Below are 15,355 nucleotides of genomic sequence, written 5' to 3' on the forward strand. Positions count from 1 at the left end.
CATGTCCCCTCAGGTGACATTGTCACATGAGCTGGGACATGTTTATGAATTTTCGAAAAACATTTTATTTATTTAATAAACCTTTCATGAAACCTCATCCCGCCCGTGGATTAGGTTCCATGAAAAATGCGAAGTCTGCCTGGTCTCTTCGCCTGCCCGCCAACCTTAAGGTTGGACGGGCAACCCTGACAAGCTCCTTAATTAGTTCATTAATGGCCTTAACAGGCCTTTGACAGTTTGGTAGGCGCGCAGCCGACTCCGGTGTGCGCCCGCCAAACTGAAGATCGGAATGACGCGCCGTGACATTGGGACGCACGCCCGACGTCACCGTGTGTCATTTTATGTGTCGGCATGTGGGGCCCGCCCCCACATGCCAAACAGAAGATTCTGCCCATAGGGAGGGCCAAGGCCATGGAGAGGATTGGAAACAAGGATGGGAATTTTAAAATCGAGACATTGCTTGACCAGAAGCCAATGTGGATCAGTGAGTGCAGGGGTAATAGGGGAATGGGACTTGCTGCGAATAAAGACATGGGCAGCAGAGTTTTGGATGGCCTCAAGTTTATGGAGGGTACAATGTGGGAGACCAGCTAGGAATACATTGGAATAGTCTAACTTAGAGGTGACAAAGGCATGGATGAGGGCTTCAGCTGCAGATGAGCTGAGACAGGGGCAATGTTGAGCGATACAATAGTCATTATTAGGTCCAATAAAAAAATTCAGATAATTTTCTTTACCCAGCAAGTGGTTAACATGTAAAACTTGCTATCACAAAGAGTAGTTGAAATGAATAGGGGAAGCTAGATATGTGCACAAGGGAGAAAGGAATAGAAGGATAGGTGAAGTAGGGTAAGAGGATTTCATATGAAGCATCAAACCCGGCATACAGCTGGGCCAAATTGCCAGCTTCTATGTTGTAAAATCTATGTAATTTGGCCTGTAGAAAATTTGGCAGCGATTTGGGAAAAAAATCCAGCAAGATGAGAGCTTTTGGGGAGGTTCTGCTGCAGAGTAGTACCCCAAAATGTGAGTGACATTACTTAGGGCTGTAGACCACCCTCCAGTTAAAGCACAGCTGTAGGCTGCTTGGAGAAAGGTGTCAATCATATCACTACAGTCACTCATGCCCCTTGAACCTGGTTGAAAATGAAGAAGAAGTGTGGTCAACGTTTTGTGCATATTTCTTGCAGGGTTCACAAAGCTTGGCACAAATTTAGGATAGGAACTCCCATACTCTCTAGCATGTAACAGAACCATTGTTCTTTTGCATGTAGACTTTCATTGTGCTAAATCTGGACAGATCATTCTTCTTGCAGGTAGAGATGGCAGATGTGGTACAGGCTTGCAGTCCAAAGCCCTCCATGACATTAGTCAGTTTCTTGGTGGGTTTAACATCAGGGATGGAGCTGTAGTGGTGCAAATAGTCAGCCAGCAAAGAGTACACCAAGATTAGGCTGCTGCTGGCATTGCAGTGGCCCTCAGGCAAGTGGCACTCGGGAGATAGGAGGGCAGGGAGAGGGATCAGAGGTGGAGTCGGGTAGAGGGGCAGTGATCAGAGGGGGGGAGACAGTGGTGATCGGGGGGAGGGTCCACCTCCTGGTCCTCCCAGCTCTACTTTCAGGTAAGTAAATTTTAAAAACTTTTTGGTAGCAGGTAAGACCAAGATTTGGTTTTGCCAAATGCCTCAGAGCAAATGCATCTTGCAATGGTTGAGGCAGATACAAAAGGTCTAATGCCCGCTTCAATCCTGGGCACTGTAAGTAATTTTCCTTCTTTTCCCAATATAATGTGCTATGTACTTCCAGCCGAAAATGTATGTGTGCTTCCTGCCCGCCATATTGGCGATTTAGTAGGCTACTTTGTGCCAGTAAAACAGGGACTGCAAAGGCCTATTAATTAGCCAATTATAAGAATTCATACATGACCTACTTAAAACAACTAAGAATGTTTTGGTTATAAAAAGACAAAAAATGTGAATGCTGGAAATTGAAAGTGAAAAGAAAATACAGGAAATGAATAGGAAGCCTGCAAATATCTGCAATGCAAGTTGGTATCGCCTTTCTTTGAGAATTTCCTAATCCATAAGACTTATTTTTCAAGTTCTGTTGCCCGGTGAGAAGCCCCTGAAGAGTAAGGGTTTTCCAGAGGACTTTCCTGATTTTCTTCTCATTTAGAAATAAAAAATAAAAATGGAAAACATTTTTTAAGTGCAGGAGTGATGGCCCAAACATTTTAGCCAAAAACAATCCTTCAAAAGAAGTTTTCCCCCTTTATTGCATTCCATTGCCAGGCTGCATCAGGAGGTGGCATGTGTACATAACCAAGAGTGGAATGCAACAGTCCTCTTCAATGTGAATACAATGAATTGCTTGGAATGTCAACCTTCATGTGCCTGTCTGAAAACAGTTAATTTAACCACCTAACTGTAGAGAATTCATTAAATTCATTATTTTCTTTTGCAAATCATAATTGACTGCACTGCACGTTCTTGACATGCGTGCCTTTCTTATACTATTTGTGAGACTGCACCAAGCAACAAGACAGCAAATATAAAGAAAATAATTCTGGGCCTGCCAGAAGAAATCTTGTGCATCACAGGCATCATCCTGTCTTTTTTTTTAAGTAAATTAGCTTGAATTTTAAATTATTGGTCTAGAACAAAATGTTTACTGTATGGCATCCTAACTAACCCATGTGCCAAGGTGTACATGAGTAATTGATATTCGATATAAAATAATTTTGATTTATTTTGAACATTTGTCTAAAACAAAATTGGTTTCCTCCCTCTCCTCATAGTGCATCAGTCCTCAAAAAATAAGGTGAGGTTCTTTCATAGATCTTTGCCAACAGTACACTCTGGCCAGCTATTAATAGGTGCAAATAGGGCTGTGTCAGTTGACCGGCTTGTCTTCCCTCCCCTCCCCCAATTCCTCCAGCTAGACAAGTGGCTCAACTTCCAATGGTCAGCTACTTTTGGGAGGCAGAATCAGGGCCACAAACACATATTATTTCTCAGCACAACTCTTTTTGTGCACTAGTCACTGAATGAAAATTGAAAAAGCTAGTAACTCATTTTTACAGAATTCACCAGTCAGGTATATAACAATAGCAAACACCAGGAACAATCATGCATGAGGCAAAGGCTATTCCTTGCTGATTTACCTGGGGCTGAATTGAAAATTGAAAAATAATTCTACCCAGCAGACAGCTTTAATACTATCACCTACTTAAAATGATCTCTGCTTTCTTTAAAACATTCGAGTATTACAAACTCATATCTGTGGGATGTAGATATAGATGGCAGCTCATTACAGTGACACAAGCATTGTCCTCTTTAGACTTATTTTAATTTTTAAAACTGTAAATTCTGGCATATTAAAAAAGGTACCTTTTAAATACAACCCACGTTTGCTTATTTGAGAGTCTCCAGGTCTTTCTTTAAAGATGAAGACACACTTCCTCTCCAGCTTTTTCCTGGCCAGAAGCTCTGCATAAATGCATCAAAATGTACTTCAATTCAGACAACTCTATTTATATCTCTACACTCTTGAACATTTGCGTTTTTATAAAATCATTGAGTTTTACAGCAGAAAAGGAAGCCATTTCAGCAAATCCCATCTGTGCTAGCACTCTGAATACTTGGTCTCATATTCCAGCCTTTTCCCCATACATTCTTATATTCTTCCTTTTCAAATATGGATCCTGCTTTCATTGCTTTCCTTGGTAAGGCATTCCATGTCCTAAAAGCCTTCTGTAAAGTAAAGTATTCTCTCAATATCTCCCTTTATTCTGTGTGATGACATTACATTTCTGGTCTCTACAACAATAATTTGCATTTATATAGTGCCTTTAATGTAGTAAAATCTTCGAAGGTGCTTTTGAAGGGCATTATCAAACAAAATTTGATATTGAGCCGCATAAGGAGATATTATGGGAGGTGACCAAAATCTTAGTCAAAGGGGTAGGTTTCAAGGAGTCTCTTAAAGGAAGAGAGGGAAATGGACGGGTTTAGAGAAGGATTTCCAAGCTTAGGGCTGAGGCAGCTGACTCTCAAATAAGCAGATGTGGGTTGAATTTAAAAGGTATCTTTTAAAAATTTGCAGTTTTAAAAATTAGAATAAGTATAATATAGTGATGAGAAGGGGGATGTGCAAGAGGCCAGAATTGGAGAAGCACAGAGACCTTGGAAGCTTTTTGTACTTGAGGAGTTTATGGAGATGGGAGGGTGCGGGGTTGCACAGTATTTATGAACTCACAGTCATAGATTTCCATTATTTACTTTCTCAAAAGATCTCACTATTTTGAACAGCTTTTTGCATCTCCTCTTAACTTTCATTATTCTAATGAAAAGAGACCCAGTTTCTTTAACTTCTTATAACTAAAATCTGACATCCTTGCCATTATCTTAGTGAGTCTCTTCTGCAACACCACTCCCCCAAATCTTAACATAATTCCTAAATTAAGGCACCAAAAAGCATAAATAATAGACCAACGTGTCCAGACAAACACTGTTTCTATATCAGCTACATCATTAGGGTGCTGGATTAACTGTTAACTGTTAATAAAAATAAACATAATAAAACAAGAAATAATGCCATTGCTGAAAATCTGAAATAAATGTCAAAAATGCTGGAAATACACTGCAGCTCAATCAGTGTCTGAAAAGGGAAATTTCAACACAACGCCCTTCGTCGGCTTTCAGTCTGATGAAAGATATGCATCCAAAATGCCACAATTGTGTCTTTTCCCTTTATACATGCTGTCTGACCTGCTGTGTATTTCCAGCATTTTCTGTTTTCATTTTTAAGTGTATTACCTTACATTCCCTATCCATTTATCTGTCTACTATCGCCTAGGAAGTGTAAATATGAAACAATGGTAAACTGTCTCTCACTAGGAAAATCAAGTCAGTTGTACATGCATTTTCCAGATACATTTGCATTATGCTACAACATAGTTTTTATGGACTCCTTTTAAGTGCATGCTGCGAACTGTAAAAACATTGTGGAAAATTAGTTACAGACTTCACAGGAACGCACTGTATTTTGACAAAGAATACCGCATGCATTTGATTTAATCTTGTGTGGCTCCCCATGTAGCAATCTGTCAAGGTTGGACAGGTGGTCTTATGCAGAGTGGAGAAAATCTCTTCAGCTTCCTTACCACTGCCCCCCTCCTGCAGTTTGATCCACTTCACCTCTCTCTCTTTCTACTGCTAGACACAGATGTGAAACAGATTACTGGCTGGGGCTTTGGAGCTTCCGCAGTACTTCCATGCTAACTAGGAGGTGGCTTCCACTCCTCATACCCCAAGCTCAGTCATGCTTCATCATCACAGGAACATTAGGTCATAGGAGCTGAGTGAGGTGTGACCAACGTCAAAGAGCTTGTAACATTTGTATCTGCTGCTACCTGTTTTGTATTATGCCCTTCACATGCACCCATAAAATAGCAAAATTGTCCGCTGCAGTTTTCTGGAATATTTTCTGATGTCTCAAGTGTTTAACAAAAGCAAGCAAGCAAGCATGGGAGTATTTGCTGCTTACAACCAGAGCAGTGACAAGCACTTCCTAATTAAATGACATACAGGGGAAAGATGCTGAATTTCAACAATGCTGATCACACCATCTCTTTCTTCTAATCAACTAAGAGCAACAGAAGGTTAAATTAGGCCAAATCCTTTTCGGCAGGCTGGTTTTCGAATCATCTGTCTCATTTTATGCTGCAGTCAGGGGCTGTTCAATAAGACATTCTATGCAGACAACCTGTAGAAATCACTAATCCAATGTAAATGTTGTTTGAAATTAAGGTTGGTGAGAGGTTACAACAACACAAAGGGTTGTTGGGCCTGATAGAAAATAGAGATTAAGCAGAAATGAGGCACCAAAATGCTTTGGACATAAGGAGCTTCTGTTTTTCTTATTATCCCTGGGGAAGTTTATGGGTTTCTTCATTCTTGGTTTTAATGAATGATTTCTGTCATGCCCTTTACTTGATTGGAAATAGGAACAAGGATATATGCCACAGTCCAAAATGAAAGAAAGGGGAAGAAAGAAATGCATTTATATCGCGCTTTTCACAACCACCGGACACAAAAGGTGGAACCGTCCCAGATTTGTACAAAATGCGATAGTAGGTGGGAAAAACGACGTCTTACCTGCCGGCTGCAATGGCAGATTTTCACGCTGTATTGTCTCATTCCCGACATGTCCCGCCTCATTAATAATGTACTCACAGGAAACACTCTGGATTGCTGCCGGGTGGGCTCGGATTTGCCCACCCCGCCGTGACCTCAGCGTTCTCTCGCTCTGGGCACCATACTTAAAGTGCACCAGAGCACAGGCCTACAGGCCTCCAGGCGACAGATGGCCCCAAAAGCAAAGAAAACGGCAGCCCTCAAATTTAGCAACACCTCTCTGGAGCGCCTGCTGTACCCGGTGGAAGGCCGCCGCAATGTCCTCTGCCCTCGCTTCTGGCTGCAGGAGGTCCACCAGAGTCACCAATCCAGCCTGGAAGGCAATGGCAGTGGCATTCAGTACCACCAGAGCACAGAGGAAGTCAGCCATCCAGTGCAGGAAGAGGATGAATGCTCTCATCTGTTCTACCAGGGTAAGTCAACCACCTCATTACTCTCAACACACACTTCCAAACCCATCACACATCCACAGGCATCTCACACCTCAAGGGACAACACAAGTAACTCTCACACACATCCTCACATCTCCATCAGGCTCATATCCTTTGGAGCTTGCCTCCTCATCTGTCCATGGCTCTGCTCACCAAACAAACATTCCATGCAGTGCCATGTGTCCTGCTTACACTCTCTCCATCTGTTTTCACGCAGGAGAAGCTGGCTCACAACAGCAGGGCGGGGTCCCAGACCAGGGGTGAAATGGCCCACATTAGGCCCCTCACTCACTTTGAGGAGTGTGCCATTGCGCTGACTGGTGAGGACGTGAACCGTGCCAGCAGCGACGATGAGGTCAGCGGCGAACACCCACATGAGGATCCTGCACCACATCTTCCCTCTCTCAGTGCAACTGTGAGTGCTCTCTCTCCTGCATTTGGCTCTGCTGCCATGCACTAATTATCTCTACTTTGGTTCACAGGGAGCTCTGCCAAGCGACCGACACCCTCAGCCAGCCAGTCCCTCAGTTCCATCCACAGAGGCACCTGTAAGCTCCAAGTCAGATGACAATCTCTAGATTCAGCCTTCCAACTCATCCTGGAGAGTCAGCAGAAGCTAAGGGAACATCACGCAAATCTGTTAGAAGCCCTTAACAGAGTAGCATGCAATTCAGAGTAGTGCATTGACTGCTCTCCGATGAAGTGGGGCCCACATGTGCATGTATGGAGGTCTCTATGGGAAGGATGGTGGACACCATGGAGACTCTGGTCTGGCAGAATACGGAGATACGCGCAGACCTGCACTCCATCGTGGTAGCCCTGGGTGAGTTCCTGCAGTGGCAATGTGAGAGGGAAATGGGACACTTCAAAGTCTCTCCAGCTGCTCCTTCCCCTCAAGGAGTCAGGCCGGCGCCCTCAGGCACCCGAAGGGAGCAGGAGCAGCGCTGGACATCCCCGGGTCATCCACTCAGAATCTTAGAGGCTGTCTGCTCTCTCCGAGTCCCCTTTGCCTGTGACCCCCTCAACCTCATCCTCTGTCACCGCAGAGGGAGCAGCTAGACCACAGGAGGACAGCAAAAGCAAGCTGGGGCCCTCAAGGCCCCGGCTCTCAAGGGGACATGCACTGAAGTCATCAGAGGCAACAGGGGCCAACTATTGCACAGGCTGTCTCCGCTTCTGCTGCGGATGCCAGGGCAGACCTAGAAGAAGTGGTAGGCCTAGAAAGGCTAAGGAATTCTGATCACAGTTGGGCACATTGGTGAACACATTTTGTCACTTTATAATCTGAACAATATTCACTTTCACTGAATAACATGTCAGCTTTCAGCACCATTTGCAGGCTTCAAAAGTCCTCCCACTGCATCCCCCACAACTAGCAGTTCAGCTGTACACAGCTGGACCAGGAGTGATTCTGGAGGGAGAAGCGTGTGTGTGTGGCAGGTCCTTTTGGAGCCTTGTGCAACTACTCTCCCACGCATGGAGGGGCCGTCATCCATCACACTCAGTGTCCTGAGCATTTTCAATGCTACCTGCTGGGGTTCTCTTTCAACTGTCCATCTGAGCTGATCTGCATCTCCACCCACCCACTGACCACACTCCCATGCAGTACCTGTCCCTGCCCAACATGAGGCTTCGCTCACTTTCGATTTCAACAACCATGGTAGTCATTAAGTTTCTGATCAGATCCCTGTCCTTTTCCCTCCCCCAGTCACTCATGTCCTTTCCCCCATCACTGTTGGCCCCCCGGCATTGTCTTCCACCTACCCACTGTCACCTACCGACCCGAATCCTTTTCTTTCCAGGTGAATGCACACGTTCCCTCCCTTCTTGAGAATCCCACCCCATCCACATTGACCTCCTCGACCTCCTCCTTCTCATCCCCAGGGTCTGTGTCTGCCTCCAAGTCCCCACCAACCACCATTGTCATCCCATCTATCGCTACTGATGCTCCGTCACCCCCTCCACCCTTCCGGCTCCCTCTGTCCCTCTCAAACTCACCATTACCTTCTCCCACGCCCACTCTCAGTTCGGTCCCCAGGAGGGAGTCTGACTCCACAGACTCCTCCCTCACAGATTCACCTGGACATCCCCCACTTACTCCCTCCTCCCCCCCGGACACCTTGCTATCTGTTGACCCCTTCCCCCCTCTAAACTTCTTCTGCCCCACTGAACTCCTAACCACTCCAAACTCCTTCCTCCCCCTGCAGGACTCCTTTCCCCCCCCCCCAATTCCTTCCCTGTTCCAAACTCCTTCCCCTTTCCGAACTCCTTCTCTTACACCTTCCCCCCACCCCGACAACTACCTCACCACTTGCCATATTCTCCACCGTTACACCCTCCTCCCCCATTTTCCCTCTTCCCCACTCTCAACCTCACCCCCCCAACATCTTCATTCCTCCCCCAGCCTCACACCCTTAAAGCCTTTGTCTCCCACCCCAACCTCAACTCCCCACAACTTTGTCCCCCCCCGTCCCAACCTCAAAACCCTAGTGCACATTCCTCTCCCAGTCAAACCTAGACCTTCCTCTCCCACCACGTGCCACCCCATAACCGGTACCTCTTCCTCTCCCACTCACAGTTGGTCCTTCCTGTCCTCCCGCCTCGCTGATCATCCATGGCCAAGACTGTGATGTTCCGAAGCAGACCCAAGTCATGAACAAAGACCTCCCACCTTCCATGAGCTGCTTCACGGCAGACCCATGTCCATGAGAAACCACCCAGCATGTGATGCACGTGTTCCTCCAGGGTCCAGTAGCTGCAGGGCTCCTCGGATCTGAGCAAGGCCTTAATGGTGAGTCCTGACTTCTACATTTGTCCAGTCGTGTTCTGGGCTGGCGTGTTTTCCTGCTGGTGTAACGGTAAATCTGGTGTGGGGGGGGACGTCCGGTTGGGCCTTACTTTGCATCCCATTAGTGGGATGCAAAGCGGATTCACGCTGGCCTCCAGTGGGATTGGCGTTCCGCCATGGCGGACACCATTGGATGATCCCATTGTGCTTCTACGCCAGCGTGAAACTGATTAACGGCCTTCTCGCCATGACATCCGGCACTAATGGGCCTGGAAAATTCAGAGCAAAACATTTTACAGCAGATGATTTATCTTTGAAGCCTAGTCATTGTTGTAATGTAGCAATAATGGCAGCCAATCTGCACACAGAAATCTCCCACAAACAGCGATATGATAGTGAATCCTAGAATCATATCAAAAATTTATAGCATGGAAGGAGGCCATTCAGTCCATCATATCCATGCTGCTGCCCAGCTTATCCAACTTCCCAGCTCTTGGTCTGTAGCCTTGTGGGTTACGGTACTTCAAGTACATATCCAAATATTTTTTAAATGTTATGAGGGTTTCTGCCTCCACCACCCTTTCAGACAGTGAGTTTCAGATCACTGCCACCCTCTAGATGAAACTATTTCCCCTCAAATCCGCTCTAAACTTCCTATTGCTTAGTCTAAACCTATACGCCCTAGTTATGGATCCCTTTATAAAGGGGAATAGGGCCTTCCTATCACTCTATCTAGATCCCTTATAATTTTATACACTTCAATTAGGTCTCCCCTCAGCCTCCTCTGTTCCAAAGAAAATTGCCTTAACCTATCCAATCTTTCCTCATATCTAAAATTCCCAGTCCAGGCAAAAATATTATAAATCTGCTATGTGCCCTGTCTCGTGCAATCACTTGTTTCCTATATTATGGTGACCAGAACTGCATGCCAAATTCCAGCTGTGGCCTGACTAATGATTTGTACAGCTTCAGCATAACCTCCCAGCTTTTATATTCTTGGAGTGATCTGATGATCTTGTTTTATTTTGTAATGTTGTTTGAGGGATAAATATTGCTCAGGGGGACAGACAGGAAAGTGGAGCTGAGGCCACAACCAGATCAGCCATGATCTTATTGAATTGTGGAGCCAAATGACCTACTCCTACTCCATTGGCGGCGAGTGGGGGCGGGGCCCACTCGCCAATTCGTAAAATGACGCGCGGTGATGTCAGGTGCCCGCCAAATTGTCAAAGGCCTATTAAGGCCATTTAAAACCCAATTAATTCAATTTAATGAGCTGCCTGTCCAACCTTAAGGTTGGCGGTCAGGTGAAGAGCCCAGGCGGCCTTCGTGTTTTTCATGAAACCTCTTCCACGGGCGGGATGAGGTTTCATGAAGTGTTTGAAAATGTAATAAAAATTTATACATTTATTCTTTGACATGTCCCAGCTCATGTGAAAGTTTCACATGAGAGGACATGTTTTGAAAGTGTTAAAAGCCTTTATTTAAAACTTTAGCACTGAAACAAACCTCCCTGAGGCACCTCCATGCCTCGGGGATATCTCTGCCCTCTTTCACGCGCATGTGTGAAAGAGTACAGGGAACCTCTCAGGGAATCCCCCCCCACCCGCGCAGGGAGCACTCAGCATGTTGCTGGGCAGGCCTTAATTGGCCCACCCACTTAAAATGGCGGCACGTCCCTGATCAGGGGCGCTGACCATGTTCACGCCTGCCCCCACACGCCCCCGCACAACCCCTCCATCAGGGGGAAATTTCTGGCCTATGTTCCTATGCTCAGTACATCGGGGATAATTTCCCTGTTCTTCTACAAAATATCACCATGGGATCATTTACATCCACTTCAGAGGGCAGACAGAGCTTTGTTTTAACATCTCATCCAAAAGACAGTATCTCTGACAGAGCAGCACCCCTCAATACAGCACCAAAGTGTCAGCCTTGATTTTTGCATTCAAGTCCTGGAGTGGGACTTGAACCCAGAACCTAGTGACTCAACAACAACAAAGCTATCAATTGAGCTACAGCTGACACCCGTAACAATGTAGTTACATTGACTAGTAAACAAGCCAAGATCAATTTCTTAATCTTCACAATACATCCAAAATTTTCCACAGTAAGGAGAACTCATTTGTAATATAGGTTAAGGAATAGTGAATAACTAAGATTCAGCATTCCTCTTTGAGGGAGAGTCCCTTTGCTGGGTGTCTGATGGGTTCTACTTTGCTGAAATAATTTCCACTTTACAATGTTTAAAGTCACATTTAACTTCCAAATTTCTATTTCTGATTTTAATTTTTCCCTTTCTTAAACTATGGTTATTTCTGATTCCACAGGCCATTCATTGTGTCAGCCTGAAGAAAATAGTGGCCAGCAATTAACTCAGAGCTACTCCCTCTCTGTCCCAGTACCTTAATTGGAAGTGCAGTGAATAAATTCATTTACACTTACAAACTTTCTACTACTTTACTTCCAGCTAAGTTACAGTAGGAGCAGCTCCGGGGAAGTTCCTGGCAAATATCTGCAGGCTACTTCACCATTATTGCAATATTGCAGTCAGACCAGATCCCACCCTCATCAGATGTCTACACACATGTGTTTGCTACTGGAGAATAATCAGGGAAAGCATATCCTGGCTGATCTCTTCCCTTTCTCTCTAGGAACACTGAGGCCAATTGGAGTTCTCCCACCTGCCTTCTGTCTTTGAAGTCGAATCGCAGTCTTTCCTGATCCATATAGCTCAGTACTGCACCATTCCGAAATTTGTCAGTCTCTCCTGCAGAGCAAATGCTGGACTAGTTTTAGAACTATTATTGGGAACCAAAATGTGGAAACATAAAGAGAGGCCAGCCTAGAACTAAGTGCAGCGCTCCACTTGTAAAAGTTACAGAAATTCCACAAAAAGTATTACCATCATGTAAGATGAATAAAGATGTGCAGAGGACAGTCATAGGAGCTCTGACAATAGTCAATTAATGATTTATTCCACTTACTGAGTAATTTGAGTTTCTTTCCTCTGATTGCAAGTATTTTAACAGTAAAGAAAGTACAATAAAGAAAGAAAACAATGTGAAGAAGGCAATGAAAGAAAATATTGCAGAGGTAAAAGTTTTTAAAGGGCTGATCAAAAATCACCTATACATTTCAAATACAAGCAGTATGGTGTAGAAGGAGGGTGTTTGAGATAATGCATGGTTACATGAAAAGTGGAAAGTATAGAAAACCACATGGCATTCTTTTTCCAGATCCTCATCATCCCATTTGACTTCAGCCAATAGTTGTAAGCATAATTGTTGCTCAGACGGCACTTGGATATTTTCACCAGTGAGATTTGAGCGCACAGTTTGGTGTTTACAAAGCTGCCAACTATTTCTTGTACTCTTTTACAGGAGGTAGAGGGGTTCTTTTTAAGAGCACTGTTTGTACTCTCTGGAAAAATGTTGACAGATTTGAACAAATTCTAAATGGGTACTCTCATCAGGAACTTTTTCATTTGCAGGCCAAAATTCCACAGAACAATGGACCTATAAAGAAAACCTCTGCTGTAACAAAAACGGCAATAAAGTTCAAAGTAATCCCCATGTTCACTTCTGGGATTGGGTTCAAATCAGTCCAAATAGATTCAATGAAAGTTATTTTTGATTTCTTTCTTTTCTCACATTGTTATCAGGGGTCTTAAGTGAAATGAGCTGGAGCAGCATCTACCCAGTTCCTAGTGGTCACGAGTCAACAGCAAGAAAAAAGGCCATGATCTGGCATTCTCATTGACAGGATAGAGTACAGTACACACAAGGCTGCTCCTTTGAAGTATTCAGGCACATTGTCTGCGATTGTCAGGGAAGCAACTGACCTTTGCTATTCCAAATCTAAGATTATTTAATGGTGACACTGTATAGGAAGAGGAAAGATGTTACATTCCACCACTTACATCACTCTGCTCGAAGAGTAACAAAAATAACTAATGTACATCAAAAGATGTTAGCCTGGAAATTACTGTGGGCAATTTTATTGTAGGTTGATTAGTTACAGAGCTAGTAACCTGTTTAAAATAAGTGAGTTTAAACCTGTTAGAATAACAGAGAGGAATTTGCTATGAACATGTTAAGGTAATGTTGCTTACAGCAATTTCAAGGCTAACAGTGAATTACAAGCCTGATTTTATTTTCTGACCCTTAACTATTCCAACCTAGAAATTTCAGTAATTTCTGCTATCTGGAAGCTGTGTTGGATAGCTCCGGGTAAAAGTTGAAATGTTTATTTACAGGGCTAAAACTTTTAAATATATACTGGACCATAAAATAATTTTTTAAACAAACTTGGTCCATTTAACATAAAGAGTTTGCAATCAAAAATATTAAATTCCATGTGAACCTTTACAGCATTAAATGTTCTATAATGGACACTGTCATGATCTTTGAACTGAGTAAATATCACTCACTGTTTTCAGCATGTTCATGAATAACAAAAATAAGTCAGGAGTACCTCATTCATCTTAAATTGAGAATTCTTTTCATTGAAAATTTGACTATTTACTGAAAGCAAATAATAACCACATGAGAAGCTATTACAGTTGTTTTTATTAGCAGTTTTCTCCTCTGAAGATGTTGACTCCTTGCTGCATGATTCCAGCTCACTCTAGAAGTAATTATTTGTATGTGAGATCTGACAGTGTGTGTGAAGAGGATGCTTGACTTTGTGGGCACCACAACTGAGCTTGATCTTATCCTCACTCAATATCTAAAATCATGGGGGCTGATTTTTATCGTGGGTATGGGCAGAAAACTGATGGTTTCAGATGTTCTGCCCATTAACCCTTCTTGATTTTAGTGGGAAGGAACCGTGGCCAGTTTTCCCCCTTTTTTAACACAAGGCACTGATGGCACATTTTCAGTGTCTCTGTGTGCAGCCCAGCTAAAATTACTAAACGAGCACAGATTGGGAATTTAAGCTGGGAACCTTCTTTATCTGTACTGCTCAGCTAATCACTGGATAAACTCACTAAGTCACAGTGGGAAGCCCCAAGGGAATCACAGTTGGGCCAAAGTTAATGTTGTCCTTCTTTAACTAGAACAATCAGAGGTGATGGGGATAATTAGCTTAAAAATGCAAAGGGTTTCCTGTGATAGCATTTTTAGTAGCTGCACCATATGGTATTTTGCTAAAGCATATAAAGCAGGGTGGTTCTTAAATTAAGTTCTTGGCCTATCCCAAGATACCTGACGATGGCCGGCTTGCTGATGAAATGCTACATTATATCCTCTGCGTGCCTCTGAGCCAGATATCCCATTCCTGATTGTGTACTACTGATTGCTGCTGGAATGTGCATGTTTGTGGATGGCAGGTGAGAAGGGATTTAGCCTTGGTTGTGATGTCTCTTCACAGCTGAATAGCTTGCTGACACTCAATGTTGACACTTACACAAAGTTTGTCAGTAGGGTGAAGAAATGGAGGAATTTTCAGTGCCCATATAGCCACAAAATATAATTGGTGGGAAAAATTAATAGGCACATCTGCTTTCACAACCACTGGACATCCCAAAGTGAATTACAGCAAATGAAGTACTTTTGAACTGTAGTTACAAATGGTAGACTTTAATTGCTCATCAGAAAAATAAAGAAAAACTGGATTAACTTGATTCCTGTGAGCAACTTTATGGGCAGAATCTTTGGCCTGGCGAGCGGGGGCAGGGCCCGCTCGCCGAGGCGTTAAATGACGTGCGATGATGTTGGGCGTGCGTCCCGACGTCACCACGCATCATTTAGATTTTCAGTTTGGCGAGTGTGCAGCTGAGTTGGCTACGCACCCGCCAAACTGCCAAAGGCCTATTAAGGCCATTTAAATATCAATTAAACTAGTAAACTGAGCTGCCCGTCCTTAAAATCCTCTGTGCCTCAGGGAGATTTCTGTGCTCTTTCGGGTTCCCAACTCAAGGAACCCTCCCCCACA

The sequence above is a fragment of the Cetorhinus maximus genome, chromosome 6 (assembly GCF_964194155.1).
Source record: "Cetorhinus maximus chromosome 6, sCetMax3.hap1.1, whole genome shotgun sequence".
Lineage (NCBI taxonomy): Eukaryota > Metazoa > Chordata > Chondrichthyes > Lamniformes > Cetorhinidae > Cetorhinus > Cetorhinus maximus.